At 41.7% G+C, this 21,288-nt stretch overlaps 1 pseudogene; it reads right to left on the reverse strand.

The window, feature by feature from the left end:
- The window catches only part of LOC145401986 (maltase-glucoamylase-like), a 426,725-nt pseudogene extending 411,562 nt beyond the window's left edge, over nucleotides 1-15,163 (reverse strand).
- Between the last annotated feature and the right edge of the window lie 6,125 nt (nucleotides 15,164-21,288).

Raw genomic sequence — 21,288 nt, forward strand, 5'->3', positions numbered from 1 at the left:
TTGGCAAATGCTCAGACGAAGTTGCGTCCATGGTGCCACCTCTCCATGCCTTCCCTCGTGCTACACGGGCATCTGGTAGCACTCATGACTGGAATGTCACTCAACCATATTGCAGAACTTCTGCCTATCAGAATTCTTTCATTCCCCGAACTGCATCTCTCTGGAACTCGCTTCCCCAGAGTTGTTTCCCTCCAAATTTTAACCCAAAGCTGTTCAAGTCTAACTGTTACAGATATTTTATGAACAGAAGACACCAGTAATCTGGTGAATGGATTTTTTTTTTTTTTTTAATTCGTTTTTCCTTCCTCTGTTGTTATTTCAAAATATATATATATATATATATTGATGATGGTGGTGGTGGTGATGATGATGGTGATGATGATGGGTAGGTATTTTGAAGAGCTGTGTCATAGTTGTACTGGAGATTTGTTACAACTGTTATGTCATGATAAAAGAAAATAGTACTGTGCGGTACCTGCAATCTCAATCAACAAGGGAACGATTTAATTGTTGTTTATGTTGTTATTATTGTTGTTGCCCCCGCCTTATTTGACCGTGAGACAGGTGGACTACAGGCTGAAGCTGGCTTTCTCCTTCAATCCACCACCCACCTTTCGGGGCATAGGGAGGAAGCTGAGGGATGTTTATACAGTACTGTATAACCATGCGGCTCTGGCAACGAAGTTAAGGCGTCCCTCTCCAGCGCCGAAAGGATAGTTACGGGAAGTAAAAACAATGGCAATAGGTTTTGTGATGGTGTTAATAATGTAGTGCAACCCTCTGATGATTCTACACAGAGTGACAAGCTAAACTGTTTCCTGTAATCCAGAACCAATTTACTACGCTGAGTGGTAACCAAATGGATGATCTACTGGGTTAAAGCGCTCCGACCGAATAGGGGCAGTAAGGGTTTCCAGCCAAGGGTGGTTGGAGTTTCCTGCATACATAATGCCACTCAGGGCAAGCGAAGCTGATCACTCTCGCCCTAAATGGTGGACTGAGTAGCTTAGCTCCTGACCTTTAACCTCTTAAAAAAAAAAAAAAAAAAAAAAAGGACTGGGTGAATGACAGACACTTAATTGTGTCTGTGCAAATGGGAGGAGTGAGCGTGAGTTGAGTACGAGACGTGGCAGTGTGTGGTGTGGGTGCATCATGACCAGCTGTGTATGATGTGCTAGGGTGCGTGATGTGTCAGTATGGAGAGTGTTATACGTAGAAGTGTGTGGTGTAACACGGATTCTTTGATTGTGTGCTTTTGCGGCGTATGTTTCCAGGGAACTAGTGTGTGTGTGTGTGTGTGTGTGTGTGTGTGTGTGTGCTGACTTTCTGATACACACACACACGCACATACACACACATTGTGACCGTAATCTAAATTATTTTGTGAGGGAGAGTGTAGTTACGATAATTAAACTAGAACAGACAACAAATACTCGTATCATTCATTGCACAGTCAGAAATTAAAGTTTTGAAAACAAGACGAGAAGCTTTGAAATACGATACTCTATAACCAGCTCAATAACTTTTCAATTATGTCACCAGTTATAGGAAAAATACAGGGTGATCCACAAAGAACGCCCCTCTTCCATTTCGCTGATCGATTTTTGGTGTGTTGCAGGGGCGGCGCAGTCAATGTTATCAGTGTCCATCCTGCATCATTCATCACTTCTGACTCCCACCACCACATCCACGCTCATATCAGCAGACTGAGACGTCCCCACAACACAGAAGATACCCTGTAACTGAGAGAGAGAGAGAGAGAGAGAGAGAGAGAGAGAATCATCCCAACCTAGTTTTCCTCTATTACAGCCAATAGACGAGTTTCCGGTCAAAATGTTTTTGAAGTAAGATACTTGTATGGGTAAAAAATACGCAGAAATTAACTATGTCAACCATTACTTCCCCCAAAACTGTGCAGATACATAAAAAAATAATAAAGTAGGTGAAAAATGGTGGTAGGTGGTGGCGACCATCATCCACTCACTTGATGTAGTGCTGCCTATTTCTTCTTTGTTCTTTATTATTCTTTTTCTGTGCCTGCCCTCCTCTCTTCCTATATCTCCCATCTTTCCTGTCACTTCGTATTGCTCTTCTTTCCTTTACAGGTGGCTTTACATTGAGTGACAAGCCAAATGGTTTCCTGTAAGCCAAGAAACCATTTAAAACGCTGGGTGGAAACCATATAACCAACCCATACGTGCTCCCTACGTGTCAACAAGTGGATTGGTGGAGGGTTAGTGCCCCTCCCCATAAAACCAATAACTCAAAGTCAAATGGCCACCCCTTACGGTATTATGGCGTCTGGCGATAGATAGATAGATAGGTGAAAAATCACGTGACTCTGAAACGGCCTCTGATTGGTCGTGACGTCATTACTCACACTGAGGCAGCATAGTCTACTTTGTTAAGTGTAGCCTGCATACACTGTGTTTATTTCTGACCTCGAAGAATTCCCAGTGACAAGAGAAATAATTGCTAGTGTTTCGTTTCAATGTGTAAGTGCACTAACAAAATCACACAAGGGAAATTATTCCTCTGTGTACCAACCACTAACAATAAACGAAATCAGTGGTGGCTGCTTGCTCGTCGGAAGTTCCCAGTGCTGGAATGCAGTCTTTATTGTTGTGGAAATATTATTTTCTTAACTATATACATTCATATACAATTAATTATCTGAAATTCGGTCAAAAAACTGTGCTTAATTTAACTATTAATAGAATATTAGGATTCAGAGCGAGGATTGTGGAAAGTATTAAGAATATATGGAGTAGATGGGAAGTTGTTGAATGCTGTGAAGAGTATGTATGATGATGTTAAGGCTGCAGTGCGTGTGGATGGTGAACCGAGTGAATTTTTCTCTTTGAAGGTTGGGTTGAAACAGGGATGTGTCATGTCTCCATGGTTGTTCAATCTGTACATGGATGGGGTAATAAAAGAGGTACAAGGTAGGATAGTAAGATGTCGGAGTGGCCCTGGTGAGAGAGGGTAGTGTTTGGAAACTCCCTGTACTGTTGTTTGCAGATGATACTGTGTTGTTGAGTGAAGACGAAGGAGAGCTGCAAGGCTTGGTGGATGAATTTGGGAGAGTGTGTAAGAAACGGAATCTAAAGGTGAATGTAGGGAAGAGTAAAGTGATGGTCTTTGAGAGGGGTGAAGTCAGTGAATATACAGCGAGGTTGGATGGTGAGGAATTGGAAAATGTGAGTACGTTTAAGTACTTGGGTAGTGTGATGAGTAAGGATGGAGGTTTGGAGGGTGAAGTGCTTGAAAGGGTACAGCAGGGAAGAAAGGTTGCTGGTTCCTTGAAAGCAGTGATAAGAAACAGGGAAGTGACCATGGAAGTGAAAAGTTACTACATGACAGTATTGTGATACCAACTCTAACGTATGGAAGTGAAGCTTGGACGATGCTGGAAGGACACAAGTCAAGAGTGGGAGCAGTGGAAATGAGTTGTTTAAGAGGAACCTGTGGAGTCACATGGAGAGACAGGCTGACAAATGAGAATATAAAGGAGCGTTGTGGTGTGGATGTGGATGTGATAGGAAGCGTTATGAGGAATACACTGAGGTGGTTTGGCCATGTGGAGAGGATGGAGGGCGAAAGACTGACGAAGAGTGTATGTGAGTGAGGTGGAGGGAGGAAGAGGGAGGAGGAGGCCGAGGATGAGATGGAGGGATGGGGTGGAGAGGAGTACAGTATATGAGAGAGAGGGGTGTGAGTTGGGAGCGAGGCAGTGAAATGGAGGGGAACAGGGCGACGTAGAGGCGATTTGTTTGTTGCCACTCCGAACGGGATTGAGGCGTCTGGCAATAGATAGATAGATTGAGCGAAAACGTGCAAAAGTTAGCGGGTATTTCTACTTTCGATCGCCAACACGCCTTGACAGACTAATATTTTGCACAAATACTGATTTAAAGTGCAAATAAATGCATTTGTATGTTAAAAATTAATATTTATACAACGTAGAAGTCTGCCAAGGCAAGTTGTTGAGCTAATGGAGAAACACCTCCGCTAATTTTAGCGCGTTTTTGCTGTGAATCCGGATTTTTTTTAAAGTAAAATTAAACACAAAAATTTGACCTGATTTCAGATAATCAGGTGAGTATGAACCTATATGGTGATAAAATCTATAACACTTACCAATTAACAGTGCCGATTCGGTGTCGATTCGGTAAATGACCGCCGATTCTGTATTTCGTCGCACTCCTCTGAAGGTACTTTACAATCAAGTTCGGAGTCACTCACTGAAACTGTTCTTTCAGAAAACTAATAATGAAGAGGTCAAATATTAAATATTCATGAGCATAATTCCATTATAAACTCATATGACTGTACGCCATACATTAAACACTTCCCACCTCCTGAGGCACTAGCACCGCTTGGGAATGGTGTAGCTGTAAGCTACTTCTAGTCGATTTCACCACGATTTATTTACTTGACAGGTACCACCCACTTATACCGTGAAAAGTATTCCTTCACAACATACCTGAAGGGGGTCGTCTGGATCTACGGTGGCCATGTAGGTAAAACTATTGTCGCTGTTACTGGTAAAGTATTGTGTGATGGATTGGAGCGTGGTCTGCAGTATGAATACTGACGTCATCGCCAACATGGCGGCTGCTGCCCTCCAGCCGCAAAGAATTAAAGTTATCACATCTTGATCAGCGCAAATGATAAATTAAATAAAAGATACTTATACCGTAAACTTCTAAGTACGTGGAAGAGTGAACTAGCCATGTTGTTTACCCAAAACCAGCAACACGTCTACTGGGAGAAGGGACCCAGATGCAGGAAGGGGAAGCCAGAAAAACAAGAGAAAATTATATCATCATCATCATCTTAATCATCATCATGTAATATCCCTCAGTTCCACGGGACGAGAGGAACCAGAAATAGGAAAAGGAGAGGGAATTACAGACACAGTGTGGTCTCCCAATTTGCTGGATCTCAATATGTGAAACACCTAATACAGTATGCGAACTAGACTCAGGAAAAAAATAAAAATTTTAGTTTTTTAGTATGCGAAATGCGATTCTAAATTGCGAATCCATCGTCTGAAAGCAAGAGAAAAACGGTGTTCTTACTCGAAATGACAGTATCCGAAGCCACCATCGGATGGATGATCGGTTTCCCGTCCTTTCCCTCCCTGATGGCATCTCTCAGGTCAAGACTCTCAGTCTGGCCGTGCCACGCTGGCATATATATTGTGATGTTTTTAGCATTGTACAAGACCCACTCTTCCTCACCTGTTACATCACGGCCCCATTGCTCCATTCCAAGAATAAGAGGATCACTTTGGAGCTGCAAATGAAGGTTATAGAGTTGAATAAGCAAGGTAAAAGGAACTCAGACAATGTGCGAGAACTTGGCTTAGGTGAATCGACAGTGAGGAACATTCTCAAGAACAACGAGCAGATTTTACGAGCCGTCAAGACTTTTGGAGGCCAGCAAGCGGACGGGCGTAGTAACGTTACTAATCCCACACCTACACAAATGGAGCGCTACCTAACTCACTACATTCACAGTTCTGTTATCTTTCTTTGAGCAAAAGTCTTTCTTAAAATGATGGTCAGTAATGTGGAAGTAAAAGTACTGTAAATGACAAAGATAGAGAAAGGTATCGACCATTTACATTTATTTCCATTGATTCAGTGGTTTCTAATATGCGAAATTTCCAATATGCGTGCATTTTGTCGATCATATTCCCGCAATTTGGGAGACCTCTCTGTATACGAGAATCATCATAATCACCGTCACCCAATTTCCCTCTTTTTCTTTGGGATGGAAGAAATTTAGAGGTAGAAAAAATAAAGGTAGACGAGTTTAAAAACAAAGCGCTTAATGAAACGGACCACATATCCACACACTCATTATTCAAGCCTCCGAAATTTGTGGCTGTATCATACATGGCATTGTTAACGTAATAGTCACATTAATCAAGATGAAAGTTCCTAGCATGATTACGATATTTGTTCATTATCTGTGGAAGAGAGAAGAGAGGGAATAATTACTGTGGTTATGTCACAGTCATAATAGACAATCACAACTATTTTACTGGACAACAAAACACCATGACTAGCTTCTATCATCATCATCATCATAGCCAGTGATCGGATCCTGATCAGTGTTTATTCCTACGGGGGGATGGAGGTGAATTAAGAAAAGTGCAGAAGAGTGTCCAGGTATCTGTTCTCAATACACACAGGTCAAGTACTCCTGGATGACGTAAGAATTACGATCACAAACACAGCCTCTTTAATACTCCATATTCAATTTTCACCCAAGGACATACATGTGTATGACTTTGCAGTGTCTCCCAAAAGTCTTCCGCAGCTTCACCCGTGTGTGTGAAGCACTGGGTGGGAGCGGGTTACCTCTCCTGTGACAGGAAGTGGAGTCCCTCAGCCCTGTGCATCAACTGCCCTTCAAGGCCCGTAAAACACGACTGGAACGTGTATAACAGGTGCGTGCAAGCCTATTCCTGCAACACACACACACACACCAAATGAACCTATAGTATACTCACAATCCACAGTCCATCAAACTCAATGTCGTTGTAAAGCAAGTGTATCTCGTCGCTCCGCCAATCATGGGTCGAGTTGGGGAAGAAGTCGGGGAAAGCAGTACGGTTGTCTGGCCACACCTGGGGAGACAGGCACTAGGGATTACGGGGAGTAGGAATTATGTGTGAACGAGGATTTGGGGGAGTGGATATTGTGGGTAAATGGGGAAGGGAATTATGAATGGGGTTGTGGTTTAACTGAGTGGGAAAGTGAGGATGAAATTATGAATTGTGAGGAGTTGAGGCGAGGTGAAATATGAGGACTGGAGAGCAATTTTGGAGTCTTACTGGTGAGTGGGGAACTGATGATGGTGATTATGGAGGAGTGGGAAGCAGAGATGGCATTATGAGGGAGTGGGGATTAGGTGAAATAGAGTGAGAAGTGGGTGTGGTGGAGAGTGTATAGATAGGAGTCAGGAAGGTGGTAGAGGTAGTGAGGACGGTTATAGTCGTTCTATTTTATGAAGGCAGTTTGGGTGGGGCAGCCTAAGACCTCACACCACTAGCTCTGTTGCCACATCACTGACGCCACACACATGTAATTACGCCTGCCCACCTCTCTCTCTCTCTCTCTAGTAACTACTTATAAATGAATTTTATATACTCCGTATAGATGTAATTAAAAAAAAACTATAGTAGAGTATAAATCCGGTAAGGCTTGTCAGTGATGATTTTGCAACGTTGTCAAGTGGAGTGACATGAGAGATAGGCTTGTGTGTGCAGCTCATACTCGGTCAGTCTCCCACCATGGAAGCTTGCCCATCAAAATTCAAAACGAGAAAAAAAAATAAAATAAAAACAGAAGTAGTTAACAAATATAAATATGAGAGAGAGAGAGAGAGAGAGAGAGAGAGAGAGAAGCACGCGTGTGGCGGCGATGTGGCAACGAAACTAGTAGTGTGAGGTCTTAGGAAGCCCTACTCAAACCGCCTTCATAAAATAGAAAGCCTATAGTTGCGGGAGTGTGAGTAGTGTGTGTTGGATGAATTATGTGGATGGGGATGAAGGAGTGGTGACTGTGGTGGAGGGAGTGAAGACAGGGTGAAGGGTGGACTTAGGAAATTGAAGGAGTGAGGATAAGGGGGATGGGGTATGAGTAGAGGCCCTATATGTAAAGTGAGTATGGAGGTGAGAATTGAGGGTAAAAAAGGAGTGAAGATGAAAGTTAAAGATAAATAATGAAGGAAAAATGGAAGTTAGGGTGAATGGAGTGGGTAGGGTTCGGCGTTTAGGGAAGGTGATATCGCATATGGGGGAGTGTAGATGAGGTTATGGGGCAGTAGGTGAGGAGCAAAGGGGGGTTGCGGGGAAATAGAGGAATGGAGTTGGGGTTATGGATGAGTGGTGGGGGGGAAATGTGGCTATAGGCAAATGGGGGAGGGAAGCTGGGGGCTATTGGGAAGTGGAAAAAGTTATGAATCAACGGAAAGTGGAGACAGACTAAGGTTGTATGAGGAAATTGGGATGGAAGCTATGGGAAAGACCACAGTCTAAGTAATATTCAGTTGTCTCACGCGCAGGAGGATGAGGTCATGAGGATGACGTCACATGGCCTTCCATAAAAATACGAGAAGTAAAGGGACAACTCAAGTGTGACAAGTATACCTTGTTCACTCAGCTCTGCCGGCTAGAGCCAAGAAACGTTTGAATTAAGACTGCTCATTGGTTTATGCAACACTGAGGAGCTGGTAAATCTACAGCTCTTCTTATTTTAACACATATATTTATATTTGTAAACTGCTTGCAGTGTAAGCAGCCAGTTGAAATATGGAATAATTTCCAAAACTAAAGAGGTCAAAGTAAGCTTTAAAAGTTTACCATTATCAAAGAAAACTAACTTGATCATAAAGCTTAATAAAACAATGAATGACAACTGAAGTAAATTCAGGCATGTATTATAGCACAACATGCGGACGTATGTGTACTGTACATAGTGGTTGGATAATATTCTTCAAACGTCACTGATTGTCTTATAAAACTTTATAATCTTTAATTTTCTTTGATAAAGGTAAACTTTTGAATCCAATTTTCACCTCTTTAGCTTCGGAAATTATTCCATATTTAAACTGGCACGTTTTCAAATGCCGCACGTCTAAACTTCCCGCACGAGTGAGATGAGCCTAACGGGAGACATATCTGCTCCCTATCGCCGCCCCGAGCCAACTGACGGCTGCGGGATCCCGTGACGTCATGCGCGGACTGCTCCAAAATTTGAACTAAGCGTGAGACGACTGTATATTGCTTGGACTGTGGGGAAGACGGTCTTTTTTAGCAAATGAGGGGGTTGGGATGAGTGTTATAGGGAATGAAGGAAGGGAGAGGAAACGGAAGACGGTGGTAATGAGGTACAGTGTAAATGAAATATGGCAATGATGCTGAAAGAAAACGTGTGTGTGTGTGTGTGTGTGTGTGTGTGTGTGTGTTTATACTTGAGGAGTGGAAGAAAATGAAGACTAATGGGTCAGGTGTAAGAGAGTTGAGGAAGGATGCGTAAGTAACGAGGGTAAATGTGGCGTATAATTTGTCAGTAAATGAGGTGGAAAATGTGAAGATAAAGTGAACGCTGCAAGAAGTGAATGAAGGTGGGTGTGGATGGAGAGGTGGAAGCGAATGAGGAACAGTGAATGGGTGGTGTGTAAAATGGGATGGCATGGGGGGAAACGAAGGCTTGGTGGGAGGATGTAGGAGGGAGGGTAATTGGAGAAGGGAGGTTGGGGAAAGCAGCAGCGTTGGGTAAAGAAGAACGTGTGATGGAAGTTAGATGACTGAGGAAACTGACAGGAGCATCAACAAATGGTGGAATGAGAGGTCTTTGATAACTGAGGTAGAGGATGTGAAGTGGATAATGAAAGAGAAAACGGAGTTGGAATGAGAGGTCGTGGATAACTGAGGTGGAGGATGTGAAGTGGATAATGAGAGAAAATATGGAGTTGGAACGAGAGGCCTTGGATAACTAAGGCAGAGGATGTGAAGTGCATAATGAAAGAAAAATTATGGAGCTGGAAAGTCAAGGTAAAGAATGACAGCTTGGATGGTTGAGGGATAGGACAAGAGTTAGATAAATAAGGAACATAGACAGTAATTTGGGTCGTTAAGGGAGAGGACAGGAGCTTGAATGAGAAGAAAATAATACGTATTGTGCGGTTACCCTATGAAGTCTGAGTTGTAAGCACAAGCAAGAGGTGGAGAGGGAGATTAATGAAAAGAGGCTTAGATGGAAGTGGGTGAACTTGATATTTTGGACTTTGAACGGTTTCATAGATGGGTAAATACAGAAGAATCGCGGACAGCAATGCAGCATCGGTATGAATGATATGACGATGGAAGAAGCAGCTAAATAATAAAATGTTGAGAGTAACATGCAATTTTTGAGTAATAGGAAGATGGTGGATGCATGACCCAAGAAGTCTGTATTGCATGCTTCAGAATTATTAGATGGGAAATGAATGAGGGAAGCAAGAGGAATAAGAAACTATGTAGAGTCTATTTTATTGAGGGAGATGGGTGAGAGATAAGAGGATAAGAGGTGTGTGTGTGTGTGTGTGTGTGTGTGTGTGTGTGTGTGTGTGTGTGTGTGGCAGTGCGTTTTTATGGTGTAGTATGTGTGGTTTGGCAGTATATTGCTGTGGCAGTGGGTGTGATGGGATTGTGTGTGGTGCGACAGTCTGTGTATAATGTGGCAGTCTGTGTTTGATATGACAGCAGGTGAGGTGAATCAGTGGGCATGGTGTGGTAGAAGGTGTGGTGGAGCAGTGTTTGCGTGGTGTACCAGTTTGGTCTTTTCTTGTCCTTGTCACCACGGTTTCTTCTGGACTTGACTGGATGGACTGCCGGAATCTAATTACTTTCGCCGAGTGCTTCCAGTTACCTTTTGATGGGGTATTTGCCGATGGCTTTTCTGTGGTATCAGTGATGAGCATGGGATGAATGTGTTGCGATGCAGTGATGTGAGGGTCTGCATGTTAGAGTTGAAACTGAGAATAATGATGGGCACATTGTAGTCCGGCTATGTGAATTGTCATGATCGCTACAACTGCCTAGCAACGTTACAAGGTAATCCACGTAGCGGGCGTGATAAGTATGGACACCAAACGGAGTACTCAAATTGTTCATAATATGCGTACCGCAAGAGGTATCCATAATAAAGGGGAAAGAAACACCAGCAATAAAATGGGAAGGAAACCAAACAATCAGATCCGTCACAGGACTTTAATGCTAAATGAACAATCCAATAATAGTTAACTGATAAATGTAAATAAATTTAGTACTTAACCAATTGCTCAGTATTTACAAATGCAAGATACACGTAGTTAATCAAGAAATAAACTTAAATAACAATAAGTTACATTTAAACCAGTAATCATACCTCATCCATTTATGTGATACAAATATATGTACAGTCGCCAAACTTTCCACCTGGGCCACCTAGCTGCGAGAGGTGGGTAACCGGTGCTGGCAACAGTGTATCTGTTTGTTCGTGTGTACGTGCTTGACGAAAGTTTGGATTATCAGCTCTCTTCGTTCATAGTGAACCTCCGTCAGAGTCAGAGTTTATCCCATAAATGCCTTGGTACAGAGTTCGGTGGGGAGAAAATTGTCTCAGGGGTTTTGCGGCTCTCCCGTCGGTTCAGTCTGTTGCATGAAACTGGTTGCACGAGAAATTGTTGTGTGCCACAGGTGCTGACCAAGGCCAAATGAATATGACTATATGAGTTTTATAATAAGATAATATATATAATATTACGATATAAATATATACTATTATATATAATACAATAACACCTATTATACTAATTTGACCTTGGTCCGTGCAACCTGTGGCGACCGGTTTCCTGCAACTTGTCGAGCAGGTGGGAGAGTTGCTTAAGGGGGGAGCTTGGCATAGTAAAGGCTAGGGGAGGCGCCGGACGTGCGGAGGGGGGGGGGGGTACGTTATTCACACCGCCAGTGATAATAATTGCCGAACTAGTTTTTGAGATCCAGTAGCATTCTACTAAATATTTGCATTCGAAACAGTACTAAACATTTAATTTTCTATGTTGTTTTTACATTGTTACGATAACATATAAATGAACTATATACTGTAGTCGCTCCAACCATTTCTCTCACTCTCCTTTTTATATCAGTAATTCCATTTCATAGGGTTATCACTTGATACCATTATCAGTATAGGTTGAAGAGGAATGCATTTACTTAACATCTGTCCAGTTACGAGTAAGATTACCTGCCATATTCACATCATCAATAACACTGACCAAACATTTAGATTATGTTTAGACACTGTTAACGGTTGCTTATTCCTCGTTGGTAAAATTTCAGGCAGATGTTTTTGTGTGTTCTGTGGTGCACCATGAAGAGGTAGGAGGTTATAATACTGTCACCTCAACAGGCAAAGAGTTCATGCATACTATTATGTCAGGTATGATTATGACACCGTATCAACATTTCATATGACTATGGTCATTACAGCACACCTTTATAGTCCATTCATCTAACGAATGACTGAATTACACATTACAAGGAAAATTGATTATTAGTTGTGTCGCTTATCTGTGAGGTCACACATTTACCTCCGACATCTACAGTTCCTAGCTCTCCTACTTAGTTTTAATCATTATCAATCCAAGGGGTAATCCTGTAACAAATAATGACCTGACTTATCTAATCATGTCTGGAATCAAGAATGGTATTTCAGTAGGTTTAATCGAGACCGGCCCTGGACTGACGAAATGCAAAACGATCAGACACCGGCATCTATTTTTCTACCGTAAGGGCCGGTCACACGACGGTTCGTCCCCCCAGTATTCAGTAGACACTTTTTAGCCATGGGTTTATCATGTAATACTGAAAAAGAATACGTTGATAGTTATGTAATATTTGTAAATATGCCATCTTTTATATTATTTCACTTATTGTTAATATTATATTCCTTATTGTTTTCAATACTCGCATTATCTAATACTTTCAAGAAATTCTATCGACTAAAAATTATCGACTGAATATTGGGATGAACTCTGACTGAGGTTCACTACGGAAGACGAGAGTTTATGATCCGACCTTTCGTCGAGCATGTACACACGAACAAACAGATACACTGTTGCCAGCACCCGTTACCCACCTCTCGCGGCTAGCCGGCCCAGTTGGAAACTTTGGCGACTGTACCTTTACCACACCAACACCTCTACACAATATTTAAAATATATTACACTATTTAGGCACGCATTACTAGGTCGAGTCCCTTAGGTGGTTACTAATAAACATGAATATACTCAGCCCATAGAAAGAAGCGACAGGGAATACGTTGTCAAAGGATGTCAAAAAATACCCCACACAAACTCTTCTCCTTCCTTTTCCAGCTGGAATTCAACACTGACGAACCCAAACACAAATAACCCTCAGATCACTTCCTACAGCCAATCACAAACACTCCACACCACACGTTGGGCCAATCAGCTGCAGGCAGGGCCATGACGCCAGAGAAGGAGAAAATGGGTGAGAAAGCTTGTTTAACTGCAGTAGTTGGGCCGATAGTTTCCCTGGTTGAGCGGCAGAGGCAGGTTGACTATGGAAGCAGTGAGACAGACCACGAACGGACCCGTGAGTCTACTCTACTCGAACAAGTAGGCTAGGTCGACATCGCTGGTGATACCATTACAGAATTCATTTCTTTCTGAGATGGATAGTTTATGTGAGACGCTGTTTGGCTGAATTTTTAGGATGCTTGGTGGTTATGAGTGTTTGTATAGTTGGGTTGGGCTAAGGAAGAGGATTCTTTATAGGCACTGTGTGCAATATAAAGACGTTTTTCATATTATACTCGTTTAATGATGGGTAGGGAGGGGTGTAGCATATACATATAATTAAGAATGGGATGGATCCTGTGCTAAAGCGATGAATTCTGTGCCTCTCATATTCATGTGGTCCATGATTGGAAATACTTTTTTATTTCTTTGTAAAGGTAATCAGTTTTTGAGGTTTTTGTGGAGCAGCAGTGTGCGGTGTGAAACTACTATAGCACACCTAGGTTTTCACACTGTGAACAAAGGAGGAAAAAATTACTTAATAAAATACTTAAAAAGATCACTTTTCCCATCCCTGCATTTCCCAGATAGTCACTGTAATATCCCATATTTCAGGACAAAATCACCAAATCTCCTACCCCAGTTAATCATCCAGCTTTACATATTCCGGTACACCAATCTAAATCCCCCGCACACGCTAAAGTCCATACATTTCAGCCCAGCCCCACACATCCCACTAAGCCACGTACACACGCACCACACACTTATCATTTCCAACCAGAACACACCACAGTCCTACACATCCTCACGAAACACGTCCCCACACACAACCCTGCAATACCCTCACCTCGCACATATCCTAAACCTAGCCCCAGTCCCTCTCAGTCTTCTCGAGAATAGACCCAAATCTTACACGCTTCATTCGACTCCCATTTGTCCTTCACATCCACCCCAATGCCACAAACCTCAGCCAAACCTCACACAACCTAGTTCACACCTGCTACACAGATCCCAAGGGAAAAAACACACCGCACACAAATCGCACCTCAAAACACTCATCACCTAAAAGCAGCCCCAATTCCTCTCAACCCATCCCGAAATAAAGTCTAGTCCCATTCATCCCACCCCATTCCCACCCCAGTCCAACACCCCCCCCACCCCCACCCCACCCCAGTGCAACTCACGTATCCCAGCATAATGTCACCAGCTCCATAGTTTTCACTTGGCTCTTGTCCCTCTGGCCACTTTATGGTACACGTCTTCCTCCAGGGCTCTGGCGTGCACCGGGTACTCTGTCTCACTCAGCTGCAAAAGACAGAAAGATATGTGTGTGTGTGTGTGTGTGTGTGTGTGTGTGTGTGTGTGTGTGTGTGTGTGTGTGACAGAGAGACAGACAGACAGACAGAGACAGAGACAGACAGACAGACAGAAAGACTGAACACAATAACGACTCAGGCAACATTGCTAATGACTGCCAAAATTCGGTGCCTGGCTTACGCTTTATGATCTCGTGTCTAAAGTAAGGAATATACTGTTCCTGTCACATTGGGAATACGGGCAGAGTATTTTTCTTCGCTATTAACAGGCATACCGCACTGGAAAAATTTACTGACAAGGAAAGACGTGACGATCTAGAAATCCACTCACCTCGGCACTGATGGCGGGGTCGAGAATAATGATGAACCTCAAGCCTGTTTTTTTTACCTCCCTTATGTAGTCTGGTAAACCAGCCCAGTTGACCTTGTCGTAGGTGAAGTCCATCCTGCCGTCCATGTGGTCAATATCTGCGTACTGCATATCCTGCAAAATATGACCCATAAAATGCAAAAGACACCTGGATTTTAAATTAGACGGTTGCGTGTCGTTGTCTGAGGAAAGATTGATACTTCGGAGAAAGTTAATTGTCTGTCCACATGACCGTCGACAGGCATCAGATAAGGCCTTCCTGAACTCTGGTGACTTACTCGTACCTTTCATTTCAGTCTTGCCATATCCTGACGGTGTTATTCCCCTACGGAAAGATTTCCAACTAAACGAGATACATAGAGCTTTCACTAACCTCTTCAGTCCGAAGAATCATTCCGAAGTAGAATAAAGTAACCTGGAGACAGCAACACGGAAATACAATGTGCATCATTTGATAGACGAGGATTAACAAGCATGCATTATGTGCTGTCTAGGACATTCTATAATTCAGTGCACAGCGCACTTTAAAAGGTGTGACAGGTCAGGGTGGTCTAACCTCATATATAGCTTCTCCAACCCCAGACCATATATATCACAACCTACACACCATCTCATGTTTTTCTTTTTTTACTTAAAAAGAAAAAAATAGTTGTCGTAACGTCCTGTAATTTCACATTTTACCGTATATTTGTAGAACTCAACTACGCACTCTGGAAACATGAAAATATGTATATATTCAAAAATTTGAAAAAAAAAACAAAAAAATTTCACTGACTGAAGTTACTAAAACACGTGAATCCTTTAGGCTTAGCAGAAAAAACATACAATACAGTGCAATTTCTGGTTTTGCATTTTACTCATGAGCAATTTGAAACAAGGAAGAGTGGTTGTGAGCGCCAAGAGCATGTCATGTTGACAGTCGAGGTGGTTCCTATGCTCAGATTTTATGTTCAGAAGAGTGGAGAAGCCGGCCTCATATAGATAAGTAGCGACAAAACGGAGTAGCAACAAACCTTGATTGAATCACGCTTGTCCTAATGCTGTCCACTACAAGGAGAAGGTCTACAAAAAGTACCAGAGCAAACCCTCCGCTGAAACTCATTTCTCTTATGTTTCTGACCAGAATCATGCTAAGTCTGCTCATCGCTCTGCTAAAAATAATTTCATTCGTACTAAATACTCTCAACTCTCCAACTCTAATTCTTCCCTCTCCTTCCGGTACCTTGTCAAAAACCTTTCTAACAACTTTACCTGAACATCTCTCCCTCCTCTTTTCCACTCTGTTGGGTCTGAAGCTATTTCCTCTACTGATAAAGCATAACTCTTCGTTCAGACTTTCTCCTCCCATTCCGCCTTAGACAATTCCTGTAGTGTTCCCCCATCACTTCCCCTCATCTGACTTCCTCATGGCTGACATTAAAATTTTTTCAGCTGATGGATTTTCAGCCATCACTGGCCTCAGTATTAATAAGGCATATGGGCCTGATGGGATCCCTCCCGTTATCCACAAGAAATGTGCTTCTGTGCGTACTACCTGCCAAAGTAAACTCTTTTGCCATTGTCTATCAAATTGTACCTCTCCTTCTTGTTGGAAGTTTGCTCTCATTCAGCTTGTCCCACAGAAGGGCGACCATTCCCAACCCTCTAACAATCGCTCAACTACTTTAACATCCTGTGTTTCAGTAGTTTTTTATTCTATTCTTAACCAAAAAAAAAAAAAAAAAAAAATTACAGCATCTTTCCCATCACAACCTTCTTACTGATCGTCAGTATGGGTTCCGGGAGGGGCCCTCCACTGGCGATCTTCTCACCTACTTTCAGACTCCTGGTCATCCTCCTTTCGGGACGTTGGCGAAATCTTTGCCATTGCACTTGACATCTCAAAGGCTCTCGATCGAGTGTGGCATAAATCTTTAATTTCCAAACTGCCCTCTTACGGTTTCTATATTTTCAACTGTTCTTTCATCTCTAGCTTCCTTTCTGGTCGTTCTATAACTGCTGTTGTAGACGAACACCGATCTTCTCCTAGATCTATCAATAGTGGTGTTCCTCAGGGCTCTCTCCTATCACCAGCTCTCTTCCTTTATACATCAGTGACCTTCTAAGCAGTACATTTAACGCTATCCACTCATACACAAATGACTCTACCCTTCACCTTTCCATTCGCTTCATCAACAAAGAAGGGATGAGGCTGTGGCACACCTAATGACTGAACTGGCTCATATCTCTGACTAGGTAAACGTAATCTTGTTGTTTTTAATCATCAAAAACTCAGTACTTCTATCAACCCAACAAAACCTTCCACAGGAGTATCCCCTAATTTTTAACAATATTCAGCACAATCTTTCATCATCTTTATACATACTCAGGGTTTCATTCTCTCGCGATTTATCTTGGAAAGATCATAATGTCTCTCTTGTAAAATCTGCTTCCAAGAGATTAGGTGTGCTAAACCGACTCCGTGTCTTCTTTACCCATGCACAGTGTTGACTTTATATACAGGTTTTATTCACCCCTGCGGAGGGTACAATTCTCATGTGTGGGGAGGCTTTCCTCATACAGGTCTTCTCAACAGGGTGGAATCAAAAGTTTTTCGTCTCATTAACTCTCCTCCTCTTACTGACTCCCTCAAATCTCTGTCTTTTCGTTTCATTGTTGCATCTTTGTCTCTTTTCCTTCGCTACTTCAGTGTCACCTCTTCTCTGAACAGCCTGCTTGCATCACTTCACCTCTACGCCGGACACGTAGTGACCGTCTAGCAACAAACTCTGATCCCTTTTCTGTCCAACTCTCTAGTGCAGGAGTTAACTGATACTCTCAGTCCTTCATGTATGCAACAGGTCAGCCCTGGAACTGTCTCCTTCTGTCTGTATTCCCTGCTGCATCTGGTCTCTAGTCGTTCAAACGGTGTGTCCAGGCATCTCGAAAAGGACGAATCTTGAATTTGGCTCTCTGTTATCTTGTTTTTGTTTTTCCTTGGGGGGAACAATATTGCAGACTCCTGGCCTTTGGTTCTTTCTTCCTTGTATACGAAAAAGTGCTTGACGTGACAGCTGTATATCATATTCGAACTATATTACATATTCTGAATTACAGATTGTCGTTTGTCAGATTCTACTAAAGTATAAAATACTGTTGTATCCTACGAGCCCTCTACGCACTCCCTGTTGAGGCTCCATGCACCAACAGATGCATGCACCACTTGTTGGACAACCATGAAACAGAGATGCACCACCATCCACTCACTCCATGTAATGTTACCTAGTGACAAACTAAACAGATTCCTGTACTGTACGACGCTATTTGGCAACCATATAACCAACAAATTAGCACCTGGTGGTCTAGTAAGCAAAGATGTTCCAACAGGACCAACTTGCCTAGCCCCGGGCTCCTACGCTCCTCATGGGACAACGCAGGATTGGATAATGGATGGATTACTATTATTATTATTATTACTACTACTACTACTACTATTATTATTATTATAATTATTATTATTATTATTATTATTATTATTACTACTACTACTACTACTACTACTACTACCATTATTATTATTATTATTATTATTATTAATATTATTATTATGATTATGATTATCATTAATAATAATTAATATATTTATAATTATTATTATTATTATTATTATTATTAGTATTATTATTATTATGATTATTATGATTATTATTATTATTATTATTATTATTATTATTATTATCATCATCATTATTATTATCATTATAAGTATTGTTGTCATTATCATTATTTTTCTTATTATTTTTGTTGCCCTTTTTATTTCCTAAGTCGCTTAGTCTCATATTCGATGTATAGCACACGTACCTAATTTTATATTCGCTCACTGTTTTAGCTCTACAGATGTTTTCTCTCTCTCTCTCTCTCTCTCTCTCTCTCTCTCTCTCTCTCTCTCTCTCTTTTATTGTGTCCTTTTCATTTTTTTACACCTTCTTTCACTTCGCCTCGCTTTACCAGTATCTTGCTTTTCTTTACTCTCTTTTCTCTCAGGTTTGTCTACTTCATATTTTCTTCCAACTGTTTCTTTCTCCCTCTCATCCTCTGCCTTTCTCATCCAATCATCTTTCTATTTTTCTGTTCCAATGTTTTATTTTCTGAGTCAGTATATACTGTATATATATATATATATATATATATATATATATATATATATATATATATATATATATATATATATATATATATATATATACAGAGACTTTGTGTAACCAGTGATTTATGATATCCCTAGGGAATTCGTGAAATGAGTTTTAACTGGAATGGGTTAGTTAAGGTTAGGTTAACTTAGGCTGCAGTTAGGTTAGGCTGGGATAATCTAGGTTACGTTAAGGTTAGGTTAGGTTAATTTAGATGACTACTTAACATATAATGGATCTAAGTCCAAACCTAACCTAACTAACCTAGCCTAAACTTAACCTAGATTATCCTTAACAATACCGTAGCCTACATTGACCTAACCTTAATTAACCCATCCTAATGTAAACTCACTTCACGAATTCCCTAGTGATTTCATGAAATCACTGGTTATACAAATCCCCTGTAACATATCTCATCATCATTATCAGCAGAAGCAGCCATTGGAAGTCCACTGCTGAACAAAGGCCTCCCCCAACCTTCTCCACGAATCTGAGCCAATCTCTGCCATGTTTCCCTTGCAAACCTCTCTATTTCATGTCACCACTTTCTCTCTGGTCTTTTTTCTGCTACACTTGCTATCTCCTGGAGTCCAGTCAGTCAGCCTCTTTCTCCATCAGTTATCTCTTATTTTTGCTACGTGACCTGCCCACCACCATTTCTCTTCTTTTATTACTTCTGTTATGTCTTTGACTTTTGTCTGCTCTCTCACCCAAGTAGATCTTTTCCTGTCTCTCAATGATAATTACAACATTGACCTTTCCATTGCCCTTTCAGAAGGGATTAGTTAATTTTCCATCAATTTTGTAAGTTTCCAGGTCTCAAAACCGTACGTCATAGCTGGAATTATACATTCGTTATATACTTTCGTTTCAAATATATTGGCATGATGTCTCAATGTTTACCGAAAGCTTTCCATCCAATTGCAATTCTTTTTTTTTTCGCTATCACGGTCTTTTGCTGTTTTAGTATTTGCCCCATAGTAATTGTACTCCTCGATTTCTTCTAGGACAGAAGTTGTGGAAGCAATGAAGAAAGTTAAATTGGGGAAAGCCCCAGGAATTGATGGAGTGTGTGGTGAAATGCTGAAGCATGGGGGAGAGATAGTAGTAGAATGGATGTGGAAGATGTGCAGATTGGCCTGGGAGGAAGGTAGAGTCCCGGAGGATTGGAAGTCAGGTATAATTATTCCCTTGTACAAAGGAAAAGGGGAAAAAGAAGTGTGTGGTAATCATAGGGGCATTTGTCTTCTTAGTATAATAGGAAAAGTGTATGGTAGGATACTTATTGACAGAGTCAGAGAAAGAACAGAGGAATTAGCTGGAGAAGAACAGGGAGGCTTTAGGAAGGGAAGAGGTTGTGTAGATCAGATATTCATTCTTAGATCTTTAGTGGAAAAGTTTCTAGAGAAGGGAAAGAAGTTGTATGCGGCTTTCATGGATTTGGAGAAAGCATATGACAGGATGGATAGACAAGGATTGTGGAAAGTATTAAGAATATATGGGGTAGATAGAAAGTTGTTGAATGCTGTGAAGAGTATATATGATGGTGCTAAGGCTGCAGTGCGTGTGGATGGTGAACTAAGTGAATTTTTCTCTTTGGAGGTTTGGTTGAAACAGGGATGTGTCATGTCTCCATGGTTGTTCAATCTGTACTTGGATGGGGTAATAAAAGAGGTACAAGGTAGGGTAGTGGATGTTGGAGTGGCCCTAGTGAGAGAGGATAGTGTTTGGAAACTCCCTGTACTGTTGTTTGCAGATGATACTGTGTTGTTGAGTGAAGACGAAGGGGAGCTGCAAGGCTTGGTGGATGAGTTTGGGAGAGTGTGTAAGAAACGGAATCTAAAGGTGAATGTAGGGAAGAGTAAAGTGATGGTCTTTGAGAGAGGTGAAGTCAGTGAATGTACAGCGAGGTTGGATGGTGAGGAATTGGAAAATGTGAGTACGTTTAAGTACTTGGGTAGTGTGATGAGTAAGGCTGGAGGTTTGGAGGGTGAAGTGCTTGAAAGGGTACAGCAGGGAAGAAAGGTTGCTGGTTCTTTGAAAGCAGTGATAAGAAACAGGGAAGTGAGCATGGAAGTGAAAAAGTTACTACATGACAGTATTGTGATACCAACTCTAACGTATGGAAGTGAAGCTTGGACGTTGTTGGAAGGACACAAGTCAAGAGTGAGAGCAGTGGAAATGAGTTATTTAAGAGGAGCCTGTGGAGTCACATGGAGAGACAGGCTGACGATTGAGGATATAAAGGAGCGTTGTGGTGTGGATGTGGATGTGATAGGGAGTGTTATGAGGAACACACTGAGGTGGTTTGGCCATGTGGAGATGATGGAGGGTGAAAGACTGACGAAGA

Source organism: Coenobita brevimanus, chromosome 57 (assembly GCF_032717465.1).
Source record: "Coenobita brevimanus isolate Jiangsu-jjx chromosome 57, ASM3271746v2, whole genome shotgun sequence".
In the NCBI taxonomy this organism is placed as follows: domain Eukaryota; kingdom Metazoa; phylum Arthropoda; class Malacostraca; order Decapoda; family Coenobitidae; genus Coenobita; species Coenobita brevimanus.